This window comes from Zingiber officinale, chromosome 9B (assembly GCF_018446385.1).
Source record: "Zingiber officinale cultivar Zhangliang chromosome 9B, Zo_v1.1, whole genome shotgun sequence".
NCBI lineage: Eukaryota > Viridiplantae > Streptophyta > Magnoliopsida > Zingiberales > Zingiberaceae > Zingiber > Zingiber officinale.
The window spans coordinates 103,642,557-103,650,013 of record NC_056003.1 but is presented as its reverse complement, the minus strand read 5'-3'; the positions used below and the strand labels follow the sequence as shown (position 1 = coordinate 103,650,013).

Genomic DNA, 7,457 nt, shown 5'->3' with positions numbered 1-7,457 from the left:
GGTGGCACTTGGAGAAGGACCTTCACCTTGTGGCCGGCTGCTTGGAGGAGAAGAAGAAGAAGGAGGAGGCCTCTTCACTTTTTATTCTTTAGTGGTCGAAAGCTTGAAAAAGAAGGAGAAGGTCGGGTGTCTTCGTCTTGGTAGATCGTCGCCCACATGACGTCCAAGAAGAGGAGAGGAATACAGCAGAAGATCAAGAGGTCTTTAGCTACAAGGAAAGGTACAACTAGTTCTTTATTCCGCTGCGAACTAGTTTAGTTTTTTTCTTTGTATGGATCCTGAAATACCAACACAAGAGATTAGCGATTTTGTACTTCGATTTTGTGTTTCGATCTTGTGCTTCGATTGATGTCTCTTTAGTTAAACCTAGGGTTTACTGTGAGGAGTTTAAATATTCAATTTCTTTGAAAGGCTTTATCTAGGAAGTGGTGGATGATCTCATAATCAAGAAGGCCGAGTGCCTCGCCAACGACCTGAAAGTCAATCCTTAAAATAAATATTTAATCAACTTCTGTAATATGGTTTAACTTCTGAAGAACACATGAATTGAACTTGGAGTAAAAATGTTAAGTTTCGTTTCCAATCCAAGTTTAACTTATGAAGAACACATGGTTTGAACTTGGAGTAAAAATGTTAGGTTTCGTTTCCAATCCAAATTTAAGAACACATGGGTTGCTAGGAAAAGTTCTATCCTTGTACAAATTTTTATATAGGGGAAACAGAATAGTATTCCAAGTAGCAACCAACAATTGATATCAGAGCTAGTTTTCTGCCTCTGTATGTTTGATTTTCAGTTAAATTATGCATTTTTCATACATAAATGTAGGCAGGATAATAGTAGGATGTGCAAATAGATTAACTCTGTGGTTGCAGGCATCCTAGTTCCAACTATTATGGCCCTATTGTGTTTGTGTGTGATTGTACCCTCGGGCATGTCGAGGGCATTTTATGTGTGTGCATGATTGTAATTATTAAATACAGCAGGAGTTGTATTAGTTTTAGGATTTTACATTTTGTTCGATCTAGATTACATGTACATTCCCTTGTGGAATATAGGATCGATAAATGTAAAATTTTATTTTTATCGCGGATCATATCCTTGCGAGGCGTGGTGTTATTTGAGGACCAGAGGTGCAGCGGAAAAGAAAGTAAGATAGATGCGACGACATGACCCGTTGGCGGCGACTAGGGTTAGTGGCACACGGAAGACAACTATGGATGAGGCCATAATAGTTGAAAAATTATTTTTCATATTTATTGCCTTTTATGTTGTTTATATGTGTTGTGTGTGTGTGTGCATATTAAAATTCCTCGTTTTTAAATAACTAAGTGGGAGAGGAATTATTTAAATTCCACGGTCTCCATTACTGGTTTGTAAGTGATGCATTCAAACTTATGCGTTGGTTTTGAGTGCCTTCCTCCACATCGGATGAGTTTGTTTATGGATCACTAGATCAAACTTCCTTTATGGATGATTATAGGAAATTATTTAGGTTTGTGTGATCTTCTCCATCTGAAAGGGTACAATCCTATTTAATGGACTAAGTATCAAATAATGGTATACACTTAGGCGCATTTAATAGTATCCTCCCCATCGGAGTCACTGCTATTATTTGTGTGACTAAAGAAAAATCAACTATTAATTTTATTTGTCATAAAATTAGGTTGACAAGATAATAAAATTAATGGGTAAACCCCCCTCTTACAAATGTTTGAATTTGTATACGTCCACACTATCGTGACATACAAAATTCACGGTGTTTTGAGGTGTTGATGAATTTAAATGATATTGTTTGAGGAATCAATATTATTTTAAATTCTAAAGTTTTGACCAAATATTTTGTGATTCTTAGAATTTCAAATGACTTTCAATCCTCTTGTTGTTATATTGAAAGAAAACAAACTTACTGGTCCCAATTACATTGATTGAAAATAAAAATTTGACTGTCCTCGTAAAATTTAGAACAATAAAGGTGTATCTTATTCATTAGTTGTTGAAACATATTTAGTGGTGTTATCTACCGGTACCTGGTGTAAAGATATGGGAGCCACTGATCATGTCTGTAATTCATTGCAGGGGTTCCAGGAAATCTGATAACTATATGAAGGGGAAATCACCGTCTACATGGGCAATGCTACAAAAGTGGCGGTTGTTGTAGTGGGAGATGTTTATTTATCCTTTGATAGGAATAAAACATTGATTTTGAGAAATTGTCTTTATGTACCAAGTTTTAGAAAGAACTTGATTTCAGTTTCCAAACTATTTATGGATGGATATTCTATTTCTTTTGATGACAAAGTAGTTGTCAAGAAAAATAGGGTAGCTATCTGTTCTGGTACATTGGTTGGTAATTTGTATACTCTAAATCCAATAACTCCCACGATGCAACAAATGGAAATTAATAACACATCTTCTAATTCAAATAAGAGAAAGCAGCCTTCGGAAATGAACCAAACATATATTTGGCATCTAAGGCTAGGTCATATTAACTTGAGTAGGATTCAAAGGTTAATAGCCGATGGACTTTTGGGTTCATTGGTGGTGGAAAACTTTCCAACCTGCGAGTCTTTCTTGGAAGGAAAAATGACCAAAAGACCTTTTAAGGCTAAGGGGTATAGAGTCAAAGATGTGTTGGAATTGATTCATTCTGATTTGTATGGACCTATGACTATCCAGGCAAGAGGTGATTTCGAATATTTTATCTCTTTTATAGATGACTATTCGAGATATGGGTACATTTACTTGATGCGCCGCAAGTCTGAGTGCTTTGATAAGTTCAAAGAATACAAGGCTGATGTGGAGAAACGTCATGGTAAAAGTATCAAGACACTATGGTCTGATCGTGGTGACGAGTACCTCTTAGGAGAGTTTAGGAGTTACTTATCAGAGGCCGGGATTCAATCCCAACTGTCTGCACCTGGTACACCCCAACAGAATGGTGTGGTAGAATGAAGGAATATGACTCTTATGGAAATGGTTAGATCAATGATGAGGTATTCAAAATTACCAAATTTGCACTACAAGAAAAACTCTCATAGACATCGGTGGAACAACAACGGTTTTAAGCAAAAACCGATGTTTTTGAGTATTTTCCACCGGTTTTTCCAAAAACTGGTGTCTATGAGCGCAGATTTTTGCTCTTAGACATCAGTTTTTTAGGCGATGTCTATAAGCGCCTTTTTCTGTTAATAGACACCGATTTTAACAACGGTTTTTAAAACCCGGTGTCTATGATAAAATAAAATAATTTAATTTTTCCACTCATACTTAGCCAAAATTTACAACACTTCACTCTTCCCTCCAAACTAAACCTATATTGCGCCGTCCACCCATACTTAGCCCTAAACCTATATCGTCGCGACGTACCACCACTTTCCTCCGGCGATCGGAAACCACCTTCCCTACTCGCGCCACAATGCGGGGGGCCTCCACCGGAATCGTCTACAGCGGCCTCAAGTACCAGGTCGCAATGGCGGTAACCACTCCAACTCCTTTCTTCTTTGGAACTCTACTAATTCGTCTTCCTCTCCACTCCTTCCCCAGGCCCGATGCATCGCCGACGTTAAGGCCGACGTTGACCACACCAGCTTCCTCGCCGGAACTCTCAGCCTCAAAGAGGAAAACGAGGTTCATCTCTCTCGTCGATCTCGATCTAATGATTTTGTGGGTGATTTCGGTGTTTTTGTTTATTAGGTGCATCTGATCCGACTTTCGCCGTTAGGATCGGAGCTCATATACGATGGTCTCTTCTATCACCCAAACGAGATCTGGGATCTCAAGACTTGCCCATTTGATCCCAGGATTTTCTCTACAGTGTTCACTTCTGGTGAGTAAACGATGACTTGGAGCCGTAGTAACTTGGTCTTGAATTAATGGGTGGCAGTGTGTTCTTCAGAAATGTAGAATAGTAAGTAGGTGAGTGTTTCTGAATGCGAATAAGCTAAGCTAGATGACCCTTATGTTTAGTCTCGATGTAGTTCTGTAATTGGTTTTTTTCTAGGAAAGAAAGGAAATTTGTTTAACCACATAAGCTGTTCGAAAATGGAATGATAAATGTATGGTTTATTCACTCATGAGATTTAGCCTTGCATCATATATCTAACTTTTGAATCCTTTTTAATTTTGTGAATTATAGAAAAGGGACAGTATATACAGGTTTACATGAAAAAATCCTTTCAGGGGAAAATTTGTTCGTGGAGCTATAGTTTATTGTGGAAATATTTGTTATTTTGTTTATCTTGTATAGCACTTCTCTCATTCTTGTTGTGTCTGAATGAGTTAAAACTCATACTCTGCCCTATGATATTTTTTGAGCACTTTTGTTTTCTATTTGAATGAAGTACAGTTATGCTAATACTTTTAGGGTATTGATCTTTTTCTGTGAAATGATTCCAGCCCTATCTGTGTTAAAACTAATAAAGTTTGCATTGAACTAAAGGTGAAGCATATGGGGCTTCTGTTTGGAAGATTCCTGAGCTCTATGGACAGTCGAATGCCCCACAACTCGAACAATTGGTCTCCCTTGACAAGCATTCTTTTAAGATCAAGTGGTAATCTCATTTTGGCATGTTTGTGTTTTCCAGTTTTTGCTGATATTAAAAGAAAAGAAGATACTTGGGCTCCAAGCACCTTTTAATGACTCCTTATTGGTATGCTTGTCAGCGTCCTTTGGTGGCCATCTGGGAAGCATGATAGACTAATCAGCATTGATGAAGGAAATCTTTTCCTTTGGAGTATAGATTCGTCCAATAAAGTAGCCAAGGTAAGCTCCTTAAAGAACCTTCTATTATCTTTAGAAAGACTAATGGTTGTGCTATTAGGTTCCTTTGTGATATGAATGATAAACCTTGTAATGTGATAGTTGTCTATTGCTTTAAGTTTATATTAGTATATTTCAGCTTATTGTAAAATTTTGAATCTGTTATATAGAAAAAAATTATGAGAAGACAATTCTAAAGCTTTACAAATTTATTTGTCAACTCATAATGTTGATGCTTTAAGCTGATTTAGTTTTGGTTTGCAGAAGCATCAGCTGCATGGTTTATAGTTTAAGGTATGAAGCATATACAACTTTCCAAGTTCTTGGCCATGGAAAATTAGATCTAGTCTCCCACCTAGGGAGAATGGAAACTTTTCTAGGCCATCAACAAAATTAAAGATCTTGTCGTAAGCATAGAGGGAAAAAGTCTTGAAGAGAAGAAATCCTTGCTGGCTAAATGTGCAGCTACTACACTTTCTTCAAAGTTAATTGGTGGTGAGAAGGAGTTTTTTGCAAACATGGTTGTGGAGGCTATCCTTGCAATTGGCAATGATGATAGGCTTAATTTGATTGGGATAATATGCGTTGCTGTGCACTTAATTAGCATGCGGGATGAGGTAAATGTGATAAAGTGTTGTCTAAATTTTGTGTACATTTCAAGTATGTCACATATCTAATATATATACGGTTGCATCTACATATGTAGAAGACCAGGAAGAAACAAGTTGACAACAGACAAGAGAAGTCTAAGTTACAATCGTCCAATGTGCCAAGACCCTTACACATCTTATATAGTTATTTTCAGCGTCTTGATGAAACAGAGAATGTGATTTTGGAATTAGTTCCTGATGTATTTGGCATGGAGCGCACAGTCCATGTTAATTGCGATGACATATTTCTCTTTTGTGAATTGAAGCCAATCACAGACACTTGCATAGTTGTGTATATGTGGTAAGCTTTCAATTGAATTGGACTTTATTTATGTGTTTCATTAATTTAGATTTCATCATTTTTTTGGGATATTTTCCAATTGTAGGCATCTATATAGAAAGATGCAGGAAAAGATGTTGCTGCAGGATTTCAGATTGGTGGATCCAGTGCCTGTGGAATATGTACCATCAAGAAATCAGAATAGAGATTTCATCCAAGAACAGTTGAATAAAAGGGCTTGTTACTTAAGCAGTAGGCTAATTGGTACCTCATCTGGTCAATTGGTTGTCGTGCCATGCAACGTTGGGTGAGTAAGAATAACATTATATATCACTCTCACTTGCATATTTTGAGAACTTGCAAGATGCATATATATACTAATTATATTTCTTTGTGTAGTTTTCACTGGATTTTGACTATCATCAATGTTGAGAAGGAGATTATTTTTTTGTTGGATCCTCTTAGTCACCGCATTCGTGATCAAGATTGGAAATATGTTGTCAACATGTAAGTTTTTTGGCTTCTTTTCTTACCTTTGTTGAAACATGTAAGTATTTTGATGTGGCAATACAATTCCCACGGGTTATATGCATGAAGGGCCTTGAAAATGTATAATGCGGAGGCTGGAAGGAAAGGGAAAAAACAACCAACATGGGTAGTTGTCAAGGTATGTCCTTTTGATTAGCAACTATTTCACTATCCTTGAAGGAGTTATTCCAATATTTCTTTTCTAACATAGGCTCCTCAACAACCGGATGCGGAGCAATGCGGTTTTTATATCATGCGATATATGAAAGATATAATTAAAAATTTTGGAGTTGACTACAAGGATTCACTTCCAGCAATGGAAATAATACAATATTTTCCATTTTGCATATAAGCCCTAAAGATAATTTGTTGCATTTTCCAAAACTGTTTCAGTATCATAATTGATACAAACTCATTGATTTTGATTGATTATGAACGTCTCTTAGCTTTTGAGATCTTGCTGCTGCTATGCTTTTCCCCTGGTGCTTGATGTGTTTCTATGTTACAATGATTTTTTTGTGAACAACCGGATGCTTTTCCCCTGGTGCTTGCTATGATTTTTTTGATACAAACCGGATGTTATGCTTTTGTTACAATGATTTTTTTGATGCAAACCGGATGCTATGCTTTTGTTACAAACCAGATACTAGTTGGAGACTAAATGATTGGCTAAGAAGAAAGGAATTAGAGATTAGGAGCTGCATGAGTAGAGTGGCTGGATAAGCTATCGTAAATGGTAACCTTAGGATTAAAGTATTGATTACATTTTTTTTATTCATGGGTGCCTGTGGATATTTGAACCTGCTCAACTTCCTCTAAATATCTAACACATTGATACTCGAATTTAACCTAACCTATTAAGATAAATGGGTAATCAAACCTAAAGAAGAAAATTGATATGAGTAATAAAGAAGAAATCTCAAATTGAGGCATGGTTGGACTGGTTTTATTGTTAAGCTCAAGGGCCCTAGCCTCAGATTGCAGCCAGGAGCATAATCACTCTTGCTGATAGGTGAATTACAAACACTTGACTTTGCAAGTAAGCAAGTAGCTGACTTACCTGGGCCCTCTTTTAAATTTTTTTATTAGATTTGTAGTTTGTGTATGCTACTATATTTCAGATAGTTTCTTTTCCATTTTTCCTTATTGAACATTCTTTTGATATGTATGTTATATTTTATTTATTTACATACAATTTTATTCATTGTTTCTAAAAGCCAACCAATATACTCTTTTACA

The 7,457-nt window shown here is 36.5% G+C and overlaps 2 long non-coding RNA genes across 2 annotated transcripts; both read left to right on the top strand.

The window, feature by feature from the left end:
• The first annotated feature begins 3,447 nt into the window (after nucleotides 1–3,447).
• LOC122025413 lies at nucleotides 3,448–3,719 on the top strand. The gene is made up of 3 exons (XR_006123698.1): nucleotides 3,448–3,464; nucleotides 3,545–3,628; nucleotides 3,695–3,719. It is a non-coding gene; the product is annotated as an uncharacterized LOC122025413 (long non-coding RNA).
• A 74-nt stretch (nucleotides 3,720–3,793) lies between these two features.
• On the top strand, nucleotides 3,794–4,784 carry LOC122025412. Its single transcript, XR_006123697.1, has 3 exons — nucleotides 3,794–3,827; nucleotides 4,440–4,551; nucleotides 4,664–4,784. It is a non-coding gene; the product is annotated as an uncharacterized LOC122025412 (long non-coding RNA).
• The last annotated feature ends 2,673 nt before the right edge of the window (nucleotides 4,785–7,457 follow it).